General features: G+C 45.4%; 1 long non-coding RNA gene across 1 annotated transcript; it reads right to left on the minus strand.

Annotated features, from left to right (window-relative positions):
* Positions 1-2,886: 2,886 nt before the first annotated feature.
* On the minus strand, positions 2,887-17,326 carry LOC309611494. Its single transcript, XR_014234563.1, has 2 exons — positions 13,050-17,326; positions 2,887-13,003 (listed from the first exon to the last, which is right to left on the minus strand). It is a non-coding gene; the product is annotated as an uncharacterized lncRNA (long non-coding RNA).
* Positions 17,327-17,682: the final 356 nt, after the last annotated feature.

Below are 17,682 nucleotides of genomic sequence, written 5' to 3' on the forward strand. Positions count from 1 at the left end.
TACCAAGAACAAAGTAGCCCCTCAGAGGACAATATCTAAGATATACTGTTAAGTGGAGAAAGCAAGAAGAGAAGGCATGTTTTAAGTGAGCCCATTTGATTTTTAAAAAGTGTGTAACATCCTAATTTGATTGATTATTGTTGTGACAGTATTTTTAGTGAGGTAAAATTCACAAAACAAAATTAACCATTTTAAAGTGAAAAATTCAGTAGATTTAGCACATTCACAATGTTGTGCAACCATCACCTCTATCTAGCTCCAGAACATTTTCATCACCCCAAAAGGAAAACCCTGTTCCCATTAAACAGTCACTCTCTATTCCCTCCTCCTCCAGCCCCTGGCAACCACTAATCTGCTTTCTGTCTCTTTGGGTTAACATATTCTGGATATTTCATAGAAAAGGAATCATGCAACATGTGGCCTTTTGTGTCTGGCTTCTTTCACTACTCATAATGTTTTCAAGGTTCATTCATGTCGTAGTAGGTATCAAACTTCATTCTTTTTTTATAGCTGAATAATATTCCATTGCCTGGTTAGAGCTGTTTGTCCATTTATCAGGTGATGGACATGTGGGTTGTTTCCCCCTTTCGGCAGCTGTGAGTAGTGCTGCTATGAATGTTCGTGTACAAGATTTTGCTTGAGTACCTGTTTTCAACTCCTTTGGGTATACATCTAGGAGTGGAATTGCTGGGTCCCGTAGAAATTCTATGTTTAACTTTTTGAGCAAATGCCAAACTGTTTTCCACAGCGACTGTACCATTTTACATCCCCACCAGCAGTGTGCAAGAGTTTCAATTTCTCCATATCCTTGCCAACACTTTTATTTTCTATTTTTTCTTTATAGCTATCCTGATGAGTATAAAGCAGTATCATTTCCCTAATGACTAATGACGTTGAATATCTTTTCATGTGCTTGTTGGCCATTTGTATATCTTCTCTGGAGAAATGTCTATTCAAGTCTTTTACCCATTTTTTAATTGGGTTATTTGTCATTTTATTGTTGAGCTGTAAGAGTTCTCCATTTGGGTTTTAAGGATATGCCTGTTTATGTACGTTCCTTCATTCAAACATTCATAATGTTTATCAAGCACCTACTATGGGTCAATCACTCTACAGTGGTAGACAAGGCAGTTAAAGATGCTTGCTTATAAGGAGCTTCTGGTCTAATAGGGAAGACAGAACAAAGGAAGCAAATAAATAAAACAAGATCTATTCAGATTGTGGTAAGTGCTAAGGAAAAAGTAAAGCGGGATGATGTGATAGATTGAGAGAAGAATTTCTTTACTCGGGGTGGCTGGGGGATGCCTCTCTCTCAGGAGGGGACATTTGAACTGAGACAGAGAGAGAACAAAGAGTCAACCATTTGAAGATCTGGGGGAAGGGCTCCAGGCAGTGCGAATAGCTGGTGCAAAGGCCCTGAGGTCAAATGAGTTTGCTATATTTGAAGAACAGCAGGAAGGCCAGTGTGGCTGGAGCACAGTGAGCACAGGGAAGAGAGATGTGTCGATAAAATAAGAAATGTGGATGGGGGCCAGACCACGTCTAAAAGCTGGACACATAAAACAGACTGTGGCAGCTTCTGGGGCAATGCGGACCTTCCCTTTCTACTTTACAGATTTCTCTTGTGTTAGGTTTTTATAAAAAGCAAATATTGCTTTTGTGAGAAAAATTATTATCAAGAGCAATGTATGCCCAATATAGAAAAATCTAATATAGAAACGCATAAAGAAGGAAATTAAAATAAAAACTACCCAGATGGCCAGCCCCTAGAGATAAGCCCTCTGGTAGGGATTTTATTTCTCCTCAGAAAAGGCAACTTCATACCAAAGAGCATGTCTTCCAGTCTCTGTAGGGTTGCCTTGAAACCCTCCAAAAGGCCCTCTTAAGAAACACCCAGATCTCTAAATAGACATTTCACCAAGGAAGACACACAGATGGCCAAGAGACACATGAAAAGAGGCTCAACGTCACTAATTATTGGAGAAATGCAAATCAAAACTGCAATGAGGTATCACCTCACGCCAGTCAGAATGGCCATCATCAAAAAATCTACGAACATCAAATGCTGGAGAGGGTGTGGAGAAAAGGGAACCCTCATGCACTGTTGGTGGGAATGTAAATTGATATAACCACTACGGAAAACAGTATGGAGGTTCCTTAAAAAACTAAAAATAGAACTACCATATGACCCAGCAATCCCACTACTGGGCATATACCCTGATAAAACCATAATTCAAAAAGAGACATGCACCACAATGTTCACTGCAGCACTATTTACAATAGCCAGGACATGGAACCAACCCAGATGTCCATCGACAGATGAATGGATGAAGAAGATGTGGCACATATATACAATGGAATATTACTCAGCCATAAAAAGAAACGAAATTGAGCTATTTGTAGTGAGGTGGATGGACTTAGAGTCTGTTATACAGAGTGAAGTAAGTCAGAAAGAGAAAAACAAATACCGTACGCTAATGCATATATAAGGAATCTTAAAAAAAAAAAAAATGGTACTCATGAACCTAGTTGCAGGGCAGGAATAAAGAGGTAGACATAGAGAATGGACTTGACGACATGGGGTAGGAGGGCAAAGCTGGGGCGAAGTGAGAGTAGCATCGACATATATACACTACCGAGTATAAAATAGTTGGTTGGTGGGAAGCAGCAGCACAGCACAGGGAGATTGGCTCAGTGCTTTGCGATGACCTAAGGGGTGGGATAGGGAGGATGGGAGGGAGGCTCAAGAGGGAGGGAATATGGGGACACGTGTATGCATATGGCTGATTTGCTTTGCTGTGCAACAGAAACTAACATGGTATTGTGAAGGAATTATACTCCAATAAAGATCTATTAAAACAAATAAAGAAATTAAAGAAATTAAAGAAAAAAAGAAACACCCAGGTCTCAAAAATAAAAGCTTTCAAAGTGTGTACAACCTTCAGTCCAGCATTTCCACATGTAGAAGTGCATTTTAATGAAATAACTGGATGCTTGGACAATGTAAAAATGTTACAAGAATGGTGACTACATCACCATTTATAATTGAGAAAAACAGAAAACAGCTTAAATGCCCATTAAAGGGGGAAATGGTTGAATAAAATATGGGACACATCCATACAGGGGGACATTCTACAGCTGTTAGAATAATGATGTGAATCAATATTTATTGACACAGAATGGCCTTCTGGTTATATTATTAAGCAAATAAGTGGTTATGAAACTATATGTATGGAATGACTCCCATTTGTTAAAAAAAAAAAGAATATATACGTGTATTTGTACATGTGTATGTCTAAAAGTAGACCACAAAAATATACACCAACATGTTAAATTGTTATTCCTGGGTAGAGGAATTACAAGTGATATTTTTCTTTTTCAATATCTAATTTTTCCACAATAAGTGAATATTACGTTTTACTTTCAAAACTAAAAACTAAATAACACACCAGCTCGATCCCACTTCAGGGCCTTTGCCCTGGCAGTTCCCTCTGCCTGGAATATTCTTCCCCAGATATCCTCCATTTCTTCAAGTCTTTGCTCAGATGTCATTTTCTCCAGGAGCCTTCCTGACCATTTTATTTTAAGTTGTCCCCATACACCTCTCTCTCTTCCCTCTTTAACATGCTGTATTTCCCTCTTTTATTTCATAGGAGAACTTGTCAACTTCTAACCGAATTTGTAATTTGCTTATTTATTATGTTTATCATCTATGATCTCTCACCCCTCATCCTCAACCAAAAGGTCAGCTCCAGGAGGTAAAAAATTTTTGTCTATTTTGTTCCTTGTTGATTCCCAGAGCCTAGAACAGGGCTTGGAGCAGAATCGAGCTCAATAAATACTTGAGGAATGAATGAAATATAAACAAATGGTTTTCCTGCACGAAGACTTTAGTCCTCGCCCTTCTGGTTTTCATAAGTGGTATGGATGAGATGGATCTGGCAGGCTTGGTGAGGGACAGGTGGGAGAAAAGATGTCCTCTCCCTTTCCAGATTTCTGCTCCCGTCACTTGCCAGCGAGCAAACGTAGCTGCGCTGAGCCCTAACATAGCACCGCCCCCTGCTGGGAAGTTTGAAGAACTGCAGTGCTCTGCTGTGGCCCCAGATAACATTTGAAAAATGATTAAACCTGGGAATTCGGAAAGAAACCAGGTGGAAAGGTTATGGGGATGAAGCCCCCGTGTTTTTCTCTGGGCAACCAGATAGGTCTGTGGAGGCTTTTTCAGGCTGGAAGAGGGGCGGAGAAGGAAACGGGGCCCACTCTTTCAGCTGCGGGGTCCTGAGGGGTCCTGATTCAGGCACAGTTCACCTCTCACAGCGGAAGGATTGCGCTCCTGATGAGAAATTTGGCCCAGACTGACATTAATGGATATCAGCCACAATTCAGAGTCAACTCTCCAGGGATCTTTTTGGAACTTCTGGCTTCCCTGGAGTCAGTTCAAGTACAGGGTTTTTCTTAGGTTTTGTGTTTACCCTGTATTCTTTTTATCCAACCCACCTCACAAAAGGAGAATTTCAAATCCAGTTTTTACCCAGACTTTTAAATGAATGTGCAAGTTCAGTTACAGAAAGAGGAAATGGATTGGTCAAGTTTGCTTACTGACTTAGCATTTTTATGGAGCAGTTACTGCTAGCCAGGCAGGGTTCTAGGTGCTGGGGATACAGCAGAGAAAAAGATAAAAATTTCAGCTGTCATGGAGTTGATATTCTAGGGAGGAGACAGATGCTTCACCCATAAATAAATTTAAATATCTAATTTAAAACTGCGGTAAAGTGCTCTGAAAAGAGAACATGGTGAAGAATAATGGGGTAGACTTCGATTTTGGGAAATCCACAGAAGAACATGATATTTAAATTTGAATTCTGCTGCCAGTAGTCAGGGGTCGTTTAGGGTGGGAGGAAATTTCCAGTCTTTCAACCTTGGCAAATTATCTCCCCAGAGAAGAGTAATTTGCCCATTTTAGTTAACTCTTTGCTCTACAGGATACAGTATTGCACAATGGTCTAGGATCAGAATTGTGGGTTCAAATCCTGGTTCTGCCCTCTTCTTTAGTTTCTACTTTCTTGGTTCCACAGAGTTATTACAAGGATTTAATGAGATAATAGAAATAAGGCAACTGATACAGTGCCTGGCAAGTGGTCAGTACTCCAAAAATATCAATTGTTATTGTTAAAGGCTCTGAGAAGTTCTGCAACTGAGAAACCTATTTAACTAGACTCACTCTTTTGCTATAGAAACTTTTTGTTGTAGAGTACTTTGTAGTCCACTATATATTTTGGGGGAAAATTATTTCAGTTATTTTGGAAGGAGTGGTGAGCAGACATTATTCATCGCCTACCCCAGATACATTTGCCATCTTTTTTCCTGCTAACAGAACACTATGTTCAGGATTTGGCCAAAGAGACTTTGATCTCAAAGAAAGTAGGCCAGGCTAGATGTAGACATGGGCACCTTACTTTGTTCTGGCCCATGAAGTGTACAGAGAGTCTTCAAGGGGGCTTCTGGGAAAGATATTTGCTTCCCTGATAAGAAGTAGACAGGCTACTTGGATCTGTGGCTGCCATCTTGGGAACATGAAAGGAAAGTCAATACAATCATGGGAAGAACATCAGGATCCTGGTCATGTCCAGCTACCAAACAACCCTGCAACTACCGATTCCCAAACTCCTTGTTGAAAGAGAAAAACAGTCCCCCATTAGTTTAAGCTCCGGCTAATGGTTTTCTGTCACCTGCAGCCCAAAGCATACCTCATGGATCCAGGGGTCCCAGCTCTCTGCTCAGAATGAAGATCAACCTGTTTTTTTCCATTTGTATTAATATTTGCTCTTTCACCCTGAGGACAGTCTCTGGGCATTGTACCAGGCAGAACCATTCCCTTCCCTGGGGCCTGTTCACCTTGTAAAACCATGACTCACTTCAGAGGCTCTTTTTGGCCTCACACCTTCATTCCAGAGTGGATTCCATGATCCATCCCTCTTTATCTTCCTCATCTTTCCTGTCTATTTTTGTCCTTTGTAAAATGCCCTGGGTCCTGGCCAGGATACAGAAATATTAGTACACACTCCCCCTTAATCCCTCAGGCTCCTGTTCCCTTGTCCAAAGTCACCCAGGAGAATAGGGCAAACTTAGCTTTCTCTGTCTGACTTTTCCTGGGGAAATAAAACTGCTCCATTGTGTGTCCCAACCCCCAAATTCTCGCCTGCTCTCCTCACCACACATAACTCAAGGACCTTCTTTCTGTCTCAGAGGATACCTACAAAGGATGAATAGCAAATATGTAGCACATGGCACGCGCACACCACTCCCTCATCCGGCACCCATGGCAGACATTGCTAATCAGTCCCAGCACTCTTTCTTACTAAGCCAGGATGGCCATGCTCAGTTGAAGTTGGTAGGGGAGATCCTTAACCTCTCTGACATGGATGGTGGCGAGAGATAAAGAGCGACGTCCACCCTCAACTCAAAGAAGATTCCCCTGATGCCTGTCACCGTGATGCTCTCTTAGTGAGCCAGAGGGGACCCAGCTGGCCTGAAGCCTACAGGTAGGGGTGGGCATGAGGACCACTGACTTCAGTCCCCAAAGAACTGCATAGAAGTTTGCCCAGGCCTTTTACACATGTGTTCTGGACTCACTCCCAAGACCATCCTCAGTCCCTTTTGAATTCAGTTCCATGGAACAAGTCTATAGCAATCACCTACTACGTGCCAGGACTGAGGGTCCTGGAAAGATGAATGAATCCTGGTCTCTGTACTGGAAGGTTCTGGAGAGACAGACTGACAAAATGATAAGCAGGTGCAGTGAAAGCTGCAATAGAGCATCATTCAGCCATTCAACAAATATTGACTGAGTGCCTACTATGTGCCAGGCATGGTGCTGGGTACCAGGGGCAGATGGTGAGCAAGATAGGCACAGTCTCTACACTGTGGAGCTACAGCCCAGGCAGGGAGTCAGATGCTCGTCAAATAATCAGACAAAGAAATGCAAAATGCAACTGTGGCAAGTGAGAGAGAGAGAGGAGCCCAGTGCTAGCAACCTTCATCTGGGGAGTTGGGGAAGAAAGAGCAAGTTAACTAGAACAGTGGTTCTCTAATGGAGACAATTTTGCCCCCCTGCTCCAGGGGACACGTGGCAATGTCTGGCAACTTCTCTGATTGTTATGACTGGGTGGCATCTAGTGGGAAGAGGCCAGGGATGCTACTCCACATCCTCCAATGCACAGGTCAGCCCCCAACAACAAAGAATTATCTGGCCCCAAATGTCAATAGTACTGATGGCATCCCTCTTTATCCCCCACCTCCAACCATGTCAGAGAGGTCGAGGATGTCAGCTCATCTCCCTTGCCAGCTCCAATTGAGCATGGCTGAATGAGGGAGAGTGCTGTGATTGGTTAGCAATGTCTGCCATGGGCACCAGATTAGGGAGTGTTGTGTGCATGCCGTGTGCCTTGTATTTGCTATTCCTCCTTTGTAGGTATCCTCAGAGACCTGAGACAGGAAGTTCTAGGGCCTTGCATGGTGACATTGAGAAACTCTGATGTAGATAAAGAGGGGAGGGAAGTAGGGTCTAGATGGATGGAAGAGTCTTTACCCTAAGAGAGTGGGAGCAATTTGAAAGTATGGGTGAAGGGACTTCCCTGGTGATGCTGTGGTTAAGAATCCACCTGTCAATGCAGGAGACAGGGGTTCGATCCCTGGTCCGGGAAGATCCCACTTGCCGCGGAGCAGCTAAGCCCATGTGCCACAACTACTGAGCCCATGTGCCACAACTACTGAAGCCTGTTCGCCTAGAGGCCGGTCTCGGCAACAAGAGAAGCCACCGCAATGAGAAGCCCGCACACAATGAAGAATAGCCCCCGCTCGCTGCAACTAGAGAAAGCCCGCCGGCAGCAACGAAGACTCAAACACAGCCAAAAATAAATATTTTTTAAAAAAAGTATGGGTGAAGACAACCGACTTTGAAAAGGTTCCTCTGGCTGCCACGTGGCAACAGTCTGTGGAGGGTCAAGGACAGGCAGCAGGGAGGCTGTTGGAGTCATCCAGGTGAGTGGTTACAGGGATTCGATCAGGACAGCTGTGCACTCCCTGCAATCCTGAGCTGAGGGAGGACAGAAGACTGGACAGGAATTCAAGGAACAAGTTTTGAATTTTGGTTGCCATTTGGGGCTAGACATTCTAAATATTGAAGTAAGACCGTATTTAGGACTAAATGACCATAGGACTGTCTTTTACCTAAGAATGAGCAGAAAAGCCATGCACAGAAAAGTCACCTTTTCACCCAAGGGTGGGCATAGGTTACCCTGAGAAATAGGATTTATGAAGACATCGGAAGGCAAAAACCAAGTTGCATTTTGTTCAGTGTTATCTCAGTCCAGCCTTGCAGCGCCCCATGAGGTTGGTGTTCTTACCCACACAATTTCACAGATGAGAAAAGGGAGGTTCAGCAAGGAAGAGTCACTTGCCCTCCATCATCCAAGCAGCAGGCAGCAGAGGTGACATTCTGTCTCACCTGACTCCAAGTGTCCCTCCTTCCCCAGAGCCAGGCCAGGAGACAGCAGGAGGAAAAACAGAGGGTGGTCGGTAGACTTCAGCACCCCTAGCCATCCTCAGACTCTTCACTGGCAGGGAACCCATCTCTCCTATCCTAGTAATAATCCTCGAGGTCAGTGGTTCTCAACCTGGGATAATTTCCCCCCACAAGGGGACGGGTGGCCGTGTCTGGAGACATTTTTGGTTGTCACAGTCTGGGAGAGGGTTGCTTCTGGCATCTGCTGGGTGAAAACCAGGGACGCTGCTCAATGTCACGTAATGCCCAGGACAGCCCCTGCCCCATAAAAAAGAACGATCTGGCCCCAAATGTCAACAGAGCCAAGGCTGAGAATCCTGGTCCAGAATCAAAGCCCTGTGAACACCCGTGGCTGTGTCAGGAAGGCGTGGGGGCCCCAGCCCTGCCAAGTTGTGTGAGCTGAAGACATGTTGAAAGGTCCTTCACCCAAGAACCCCAGGTAGGATGAATAATGAGCTGGGAGCGCGGCCTTAACACAGCTCCAGAGCGGGGCGCTAGTGACAGTTTTGGCTGTCACGATGCCACGGTTTCAGCAAAGGGGACTCGGACAGGCGGGCAGAGGAGTGTGGAAAAGCTGGTGGGGGAGGTCGGGGCAGCAGCTGTTGCTGGAATCTGGGCCTCACCAAGAGGAACAATGCCCCCGGAATGCCAGGCACGCCACCAAGACAGCTGAGCTTGCAGGGCGAGCGGGCGTGGGCAGCGGGCATCTGAAGGGCACCAGTAAAAATGGAACTGTCTGGGTGCCTCAGTCCCCCCACGCAGGCAAGGCAGATGACTGAGGGCTAAAAATACCAGGAGAGGAAAAGCCACCAGAGGGTTGTCTGGCTGCCTGGGACTGGATCTGACCTCTGGGCTCCCTGGGGGTGGTGAGAGCTGCGACCTGGATCCCTAAGGTCCAAAACTGGAACAGCAGTGTGAGGAAAATTGCAGTGGTGGAGTCTCACATTCGGGGTTCAAATCTGCCAGGCACTAGCAGTGAGGCCCTGAAGTGTGACTGCTCTTCTCTGAGCCTCCGTTTCCTCATCTGGAAAATGGGTCTAACACTAGTACCTCCCTCACAGTGTTGTGAGCATGAAGTAAGATGATGGGTAAAGCTCTTAGGTCAGTGCCTGTCACACAGGGAGCTCTAGATAAGCGGGACAATAATGATTTGATTTCTCTGGGGACCTCAGTTTGGTGAGCTCACGGTACAGTGGCTGGGTGGTGGCCCCAGTGGGCGGGCCTGCTTTCCCCGGGGCCTTATTACCTACGCCCAAGGATCCAGCACAAGGCTTAATGTCCCCTCCAGACGCAGCACATGCCTGCTCACACTCAGACAGCTCATGTGTGTCCTTCCTACACCATGAGGTTGTCACTAAAGGCAGGAACAACTGAAACATGTCCAAGTGTCACAGATCATCTTCCCCCAGGAGCTCTGCCCAAGGGGCCTGGAGGGTGAGGTTGGGGCTGGCGTAGGAAACGAGGCTGGAAAGGTAACCAGTAATAACTCCCCCCCACACACACATGCATGCGTGCACTCATGGCGCACATACTCTGTGCTGGGCCTGGCACCATGCAACGCCATTCGCACGAACTGCATGAGTGACTAAATGGATGGTACTTGGGACAGTTCCTGGCACAGGGCAAGCACACGATAAATGTTAGTTGCTGTCATTAGCATCACAATGATCTAGTTTTACTTTAAAAACAAGCTTCTAAGGTCAGCACTATTGTTTCCCCCATTTATAAGTAAAGAATCTGAGGTTCAGGGCAGTTAAGTCACTTGTCCAGGGCGCTACAGTCAAGGAAGTGAAGCAGCTGACCTGGAACCCAGCTTTCAATGGATCCTGATGTACCATTCTGGTACATCAGGGTCAAGGGGTAAAATATCTTAACTATTGGGCCAAGGAGGGGAGAGTCCCTCGTCAGGTGGTGGGGAGCCACTGAGAGCTCGGGAACACGTACAGCTCATCATCAGAGCTGGGCATGGGGGGAAAGCATTGGAGTGGGGGGTACATGGAAGGCAGGGGTGGAAAGGCAAGCGAAGAGCAGCCTCAAGCAAATCGAGATCTACTACCATAGGCCAGACCTGGGGCAGGACGTAGGGGAAATGGATTTGCAAGACCTGACAGAGGCAGAATAGATAGACTTTTTTGCCAGTGGGGCAGAATCAAGATGGCTGAGGATTTTGGTCTGGTCGTTTTAATTGACAAAGAGTTTGGTAGAGCGAGAAGAAAGAATGAATTCATGCTTGAACATACTACCTTTTTTACCCCATCTCCCTGGACACGGCCAACGGCCAGCGCTCTAGAATAAGAGCTGACATTTACTGAACACTCACTGTGTGCCCAGAGTGCTCTCGCACTTTGCAAGTATGGGTTAATTCATTCAAACCTCACAAGAATGCTGGGAACACCTGGAAGTAAGGACCTCTATTATACGCATTTCACAGATGAAGAGACTGAGGCACAGTCTGCTGATGCTGCTTGCCCAAGCTGCACTCAGTACACAGTGGGTGCCCCATCACTGCGGCTGCCCCATCTCTGCTGGGCACAAAGCTTGTCTACCCAGGTCTGACTTGTTGGAGAAGCCACCTTCCCCACTTGGTGGCTCTCGCTGACACCTGGGGGCCCTGACACAGCAAGATAGGCGTTATCACTTGGTGACAGAGCCAGTCAGCCAGCTGGCTTTGGGATGGCAGGGCCTGGTATGCCTTTGTTCTGTTGCAAGATGGCTGACTTCACCACCCACCTTAAAGGGGCATCACGCCCAAGGCAAGGCGACCCGCTAAAACAGTTTGCTTCCAGTGATATCACAGTGAGCACATATATGGCACTTTCCTGTGCCAGGTTCTGTCTTAAATATTCACGTGTTACTAGATTAACTCTTTAATTTACTGATATTAATATATGTACTCATTTGATCCACTGAAGAGTTTTATAAAACAACCATACAGAGAAGAGCTTCCTTTTTACCTTAGAAGGGATATAAAGGCTTAGATTTGAATTCCAGGAGCTAAAGAGATAAAAGTACTTACAAAGGAAACAAATTAAAAAATACCCCCCGCCGGAGCTGGATTAAAACCTTTACATGACTTAAAAACAGCAAGGACGCCAACTCCCACCACCTCATATGAAATGGAAGATAAAAACAGTCTGAAATGGTCAAACCGCCATAAAAACATCTTGCGATGTTCTGATTTTCCCTGCGGTGACTATTTTAATCCTTTTTAAAAATATATCTAATCCTTTCCAAAAAAAAAGTTTGTTGGGTTTTCCTTTGTTTTTTTGTCAACACCACTGCTCAGCTGGCGCTCTGAGCAAGTATTAAGTATGTCCGCTGCATGACCTGGCTCTGCCACCAGCCTCTCGCTTGGCCACAGATGGGAAGACATGCATGCCATCCCCATCAGTGAGGCCAGGGTGGAGGACTTCTCAAAAGGTTTCCAAGGCGCATCGTGGAGTAGAAAGGTCCAGGTGGCTGGTGTGTGTGTGTGTGTGTGTGTGTGTGTCAATATCATTAATGTGAAAAAGTATATTAGTATGTGCATGTATGTGCGTGATATGATATTAATGCAAAAAATGTATATTTGTGTGTGCAAATGAGAGCAGTTGAGAGAGTGAGAGAGAGGGAGAAGCTGAGATGCAATCCTGAAATAGATCCTGGAACAAAAACAAGGGCAATGGTGGAAAAACCAGTGAAATCCAGATGAAGTCTGGAGTTGAGTCAATAGTAATGCACCAACGTCAGTTTCTTAGTTTTGACCAATGTCCATGGTAACGTAAGATGTTAACATTAGGGGAAACTGAGTGAGGGGGACATGAGAATTCTGCAACTTTTCTGTAAATCTTAAAATTAAAATTTTATTTTTAAAAAGTCTGGAAGGAATTTCCTGAAGTTCTAGAATGGCAAAACTAATCTCCAGTGCTAGAGGTCAAAAAACAGTTACTTTTGGGGGGTGTTGACAGGGATACGGCTCCGGGAGCTGGGATGTTTTGGGTCTTGACCTGGGTGGTGGTGACATGGTGTATGCATATGAAAAACTCACCGCACTGGGCACTGAAGAGGCATGCACCTTATTACAGGTGTATCTCAATGTTTAAAAACCAAAGAATTGAAAATATAGTCTAAAAGACTTTACTTCAAACCACAAACACTGGTTCCCTCTGGGGAGGATTTGGCTGAAGTGACAGAAAGGAAGATTTTTAGTCAAAATATTTCTGTAGCATTTCAAACTGTTTTATAATAAGAATGTATTCATTCACATTGTACTAATTTAACTTTTTATGGACATGAACACAGAGAAGGGCACAGATCATAAAACTGCAGCTCAATAAATCTTCCCAAACATAACACATCTGTGTAACCAGCACCCAGATCAAGATACAGAACATTCCCAGTGTCCCAAAAGACCCCGCAATTACTCACTGTTTATCTCAAATTCCAATTTAACTGGGCATTCTATATATATATGTGTATATATATATATATATATATATATATACACATACATATATATATATATATATATTTTTTGGCTAAACCTAGTAAACCGCCCCTAGAGGCCCCTCACAGTTACGAACTCCCACTGTTCTGACCCCTAACAGCACAGATCCATTTCGCCTGTTCATCCATATATTGTTTTGAAATTTAAAATGTTAATGTTTACCTTAGAAAAATATGAGGAGCAGTGATCATCAGCAAAGTGGGAATCAAAGGCTTATAGGAATCCAAAGTCTCCTTACCCATCTCCCCTCATTCCAAGCCCCCTTTTGCCCACTGAAAACACAGTCAACCCAGGCAAAGGTGTTGGATCCAAGTTCAGATGGGGACTTTGACCCTGAGACACTCCATGTCAAGGCTCCAAACGGTCAGTGGAAAAGGACTATTCTTCCTTCAAGGACTTCCCCTCCCCCAGGTTAGACCACGTTTTCCAGGCCTGGGGAAAGGTGTTCCCAGGTCTAACAGCTAAACACCCCAAAACAATCACAGTGGCTAACATTTATCGAGGGCTCACAGTGCTCTATCCTATTTGACCTTCATGACAACCCTATGAGGCGATGCTATTATTTTCCCCATTTTACAGATAAGGAAACAGACTCAGAGAGGAGGAAAAATCCTGCCTGAGATCACACAGCTGGCCTGAATTCAAACCTCGGTTTATCTGATTCCGAAACCCTGAGCAGTCACACTAGGCCATCTCGAGGAGAATCAAAAGCAAATATCCTTCCTGTCCTCAACCTGGCAGATGACCAATTCCTGGGATCTGGGGTTTGTGGGCTGCAGCCCCCTGTTCTCTGGCTCCTTGCTTCCAGCATTGTCAAGGAAAAGTCTGATGCCATTCATATTTTTTCCATAGGAGCCTGGAAATGTGTCAGATTTTCTCTTAATCCTGGGAGTTTGTGAATTTTGCCAGGATATACCTTGGTGTGTGTTCTTTTCCTCATCCATCCCGCATGGAGCTTGGGAGTCCTTTCAATCTACAGATTCCGTTCTCTCCTCAGTTGAAGAAAATTTTCTTGTATTACTTGTTTAGTTTCAGCCCCTGCTTCTGCAATATTTATGGTTTGCCTCTCTTCATTATTTTCCTCCAAGATATTCCCTGCACACCATCTTCCAAACCACTATGTGGATTGCAACAGGGACCCTCCTTGTTGACAATTCATCTAGTTAAGTTCTTAGTTCAGAAATCAGGTCTTAAAGCTCCAGGATGTCATTTTTGGGTTTCACTGGTATTTCTCTATGTTTGTTTGTTTCAGTTTTTGTTTTATGTAGTAAGCCAATACGTGGGTTTTAAAAAATAATCAAATTAACACACTGCTACATTTTCAAACAGAAGATTATCGTGCCACAGGCAGTTGAACATAAATTCTTACTTTTCTCAAATTGAAGCTTAGTATGTATGACTCTCCCCTTACCCGAACGAAGTTTTACTGACATACATCAGGCCTTAACAACAGGACCCTGCACAAAGGGGGGGCACCAATAAATATTTAAGTAATTCATGTCCTTTGAAACTGGGGTCAAAATCATTCTTGCTTAAAAATAGTGTACATCTATTTACACTACTTATATTTTTTCCCTCTCCTCACGCCTTTTTAAAAAATTGTCAGTGGGTAATTTTTTAAATTACCATTCAATAAAATTGACCTTTTTTCGTGTACAGTTCCATGAATTTTAATACACTTAAGTTTTATTGTTGTAATTAATATTACTCCGCTGTTGCTCTGTTTCCTCCTGTGCTCACTAGATGTGGGGGGCAGTATAAAACTCTCCAGAAATGTCCATGTCCTAATCCTTGGAACCTGTGAATATGTTACCTTACATAGCAAAGGGGACTTTGCAGATGTGATTAAGAATCTGGAGGTGGGGAGATTACTCTGGATTATCCAGGTGGGCCCAATGTAATCATAGGGGTCCTCAGAAGACAGAAAGGAGGCAAGAGGATCAGAGAGGTTGAAGTCAAGAGACTGGAGTGATGCGTCCACGAGCCAAGGAGTGTGGGCAGGCGTTAGAAGCTGGAAAAGGCAAGTATGGATTCTCCACTAGAGCCTCCAGAAGGAATGCAGCCCTGCATTTTCAATTTCTGACCTCCAGAACTGTGAGATTAATAAACTGGTACTCTTTTAAGCCACCAAATTTATGGCAATATTTTTATAGCTGCAGTAAGAAACGAATCCACTAGGTTTGTTTTCTGATTGTTCTAGAATTTGCTATTCTGATTGTTCTGCCCAATGTTCTTCTCTCTGGCTTCTGTTCAGGTGGGCAGTTATTTTTCTCTTTGGCTGCATGGAACTTAGGTCTGGTTGCTGGGCACTTCTTAGCTGTAGGAATCCCACCAGCAGTAGAAAGCTCTCAGGCCCTGTGGGACTGTGTTCCTAGGCAAGGTGCCTTAGCCAAGCCAGCCTCGAGGATAGAGAGGCCTCAGACCACCCACGAAGCTCCCTCCCCCGATGCAGGTTGAGGTTGATGCTGAATCGTACCCCTGAATGTCTACACAGACCCAAACCCCAAGTCTTCCCAGATTGCCACTCCCAGGGTCTTGTCCCAGGGCTCTGGGGGACTCCCCAGTGCTGGCCCAGGTCATTGACCAGAGTGGGTATTTGGGTCTCCAACAACAGAGCCTAAGGTCTAACCCAGCCTGTGGGCCCAAGTCCTGGCAGCCATGTGACTCCATGCCCTACTCAGGCCACCATGTTCCCAGAATTTCCCTGACATACGCAATCTCACTTAATCCTCTCAACAGCCTTATGAGGGGTTGTGTACTATTATGGTCTCCATTTTCCAGATGAGGAAACTGAGGCCCTGAGAGACTTATTACCCTGATTGAGACCCCACACCTCTAGCTATGGAGCCAGAACTCTCCCGCCAGCACCTTCTCCCAAAGGCTCAGTTGAATAAAATATGTTCTCAGAGGGCCCAGCTATATGGATGCCCTTCAGGGGCACCACCCACTTCTGGAGGGCCTGAGCCCATCCTCACCCCCGAACCAGGGATTCTCCACCCTCACCATGCATTCTACACAACCGCTGTGGCTGCAACAACCTTTTCGCTTGGCCATTTATAGCTACTGACTGCTCGCACAAGCGTCTTAACGAAAATCCACGGTGTGTCTATTAGCTAGGGAAACATTTGTTCTGGTGTTGTCAGAGAATCTTGGACAGAAAAGCTCTTTTTGACCTGTCTGTGTGCACGTGCATGTGTGTATAAGTGTGCATAAGTCTGTGTGTAATATGTGCCTCTGTGTATGTGCACGAGTGCATGGGTGTGTTTTGGTCCGCACACAGACGTGTGGGCATGTGTGTGTGTGCGTGTGTGGGTGCAGGTGCCCACTCAAGTGTGTGTACCTGTGCCTGTGCCCATACGGGAAAACACATTTTTTGTTATTAAAGATTCTGTTAGAAGGGGCTCCTGGGTAATTCTAACCCATGTTAGAGAGGTAAAAACTCACACCGTTTTTTTTTTTTTTTTTGGTCATGGCAATAAATGATTCTTGGGTTTGCACCCCCAAAATTGAAATTTTTTTTCACCTGAGAAAGGAAGTGAGTGATCACTGCTATTTACTGAGGACCTGCCTGGGCCTCATCACCACTCACCCTCTGGAAAATCTCATAAGGAAGGTTTTCTTTACGTGCTCAGAGAGGTAAAGTCACTTGCCCAAGGTCACACAGAGCCCACCAGTTCAAATGCAATTTTGTCTGACTTCCAAGCCTGAGGGCTCAATCACTCCACTCCATTGCCTCAAACTGCCCAAGGTTGAATGAAAATGTTCTAACAATCCCTACTCAGGCCCTTGGCAAGGAAAGCAAAGTCTGTGTTACTTGTTTATTAACTACTTTGTTCATTCCTGGGGGCCAAGGATCTTCCAGTTTTCTCCAGCTACATCCACAAAGGTTTCAGCACATCAGAGTAACTGAGCACATATCTGTGGATTGATTTGGTTGATAGGATCTCGTTCCGGGGTGCTGCTTGCTGGCCTTGCCCCGAATCAGATTGTCCCTGGCATGGGCAGCCCGGGGGCTGGTTAGACAAAGGGTCTCCCTGCTGGGAACTCCCTATTGCTCCCCTTGCTTCTGGAATGAAATCCCAAGGCCATACCACGTGATCTGCCCTGCCCACCTTGCTGGCCTCACTTTGTGCCCTGGCCCACACGCAGCTCCAGTCACACGGTCCTTCTGCTCCTCATAGATCCCCAATCCATCCTCCTCTGAGGCTCTTGCCATCCCGTGGCCAGAAGCACTCTCCCCCAGTCTCTGCTCGGTACTACCGCCCGGCACTACCCACCTCTCTGTAATATGTGTCACTACCTGAAATTCTCTGGGTTGTGCATTTGTTTAGTTTTATCCATCTACCCGTTGCACACAGCGTCACGAGGGCGTGGAGTTTGTCACTCGGCGGCAGTCTCCCTCACTAGCCCCGCGCATGGCGCAAAGCAGGCTCCACAGAGGGGGTGACCGCTGGCCCAGCCATCGGCCCTGGGGCCACACCACCAGGGACAGGACGGCTGAGAGAATGTTCTGCTTCTTAGAGGCATGGACTCTGGAGCCCGTCACCCACGGCCACTAAACAAGGCCATTACTTGATTCCAAGCCCTGACTTCTCACTCCTTGGATCCCAAGGCTGCCTGTGAGGCCACAGGA

This window comes from Balaenoptera borealis (assembly GCF_965194805.1).
Source record: "Balaenoptera borealis genome assembly, chromosome: 14".
Taxonomy (NCBI): Eukaryota; Metazoa; Chordata; class Mammalia; order Artiodactyla; family Balaenopteridae; genus Balaenoptera; species Balaenoptera borealis.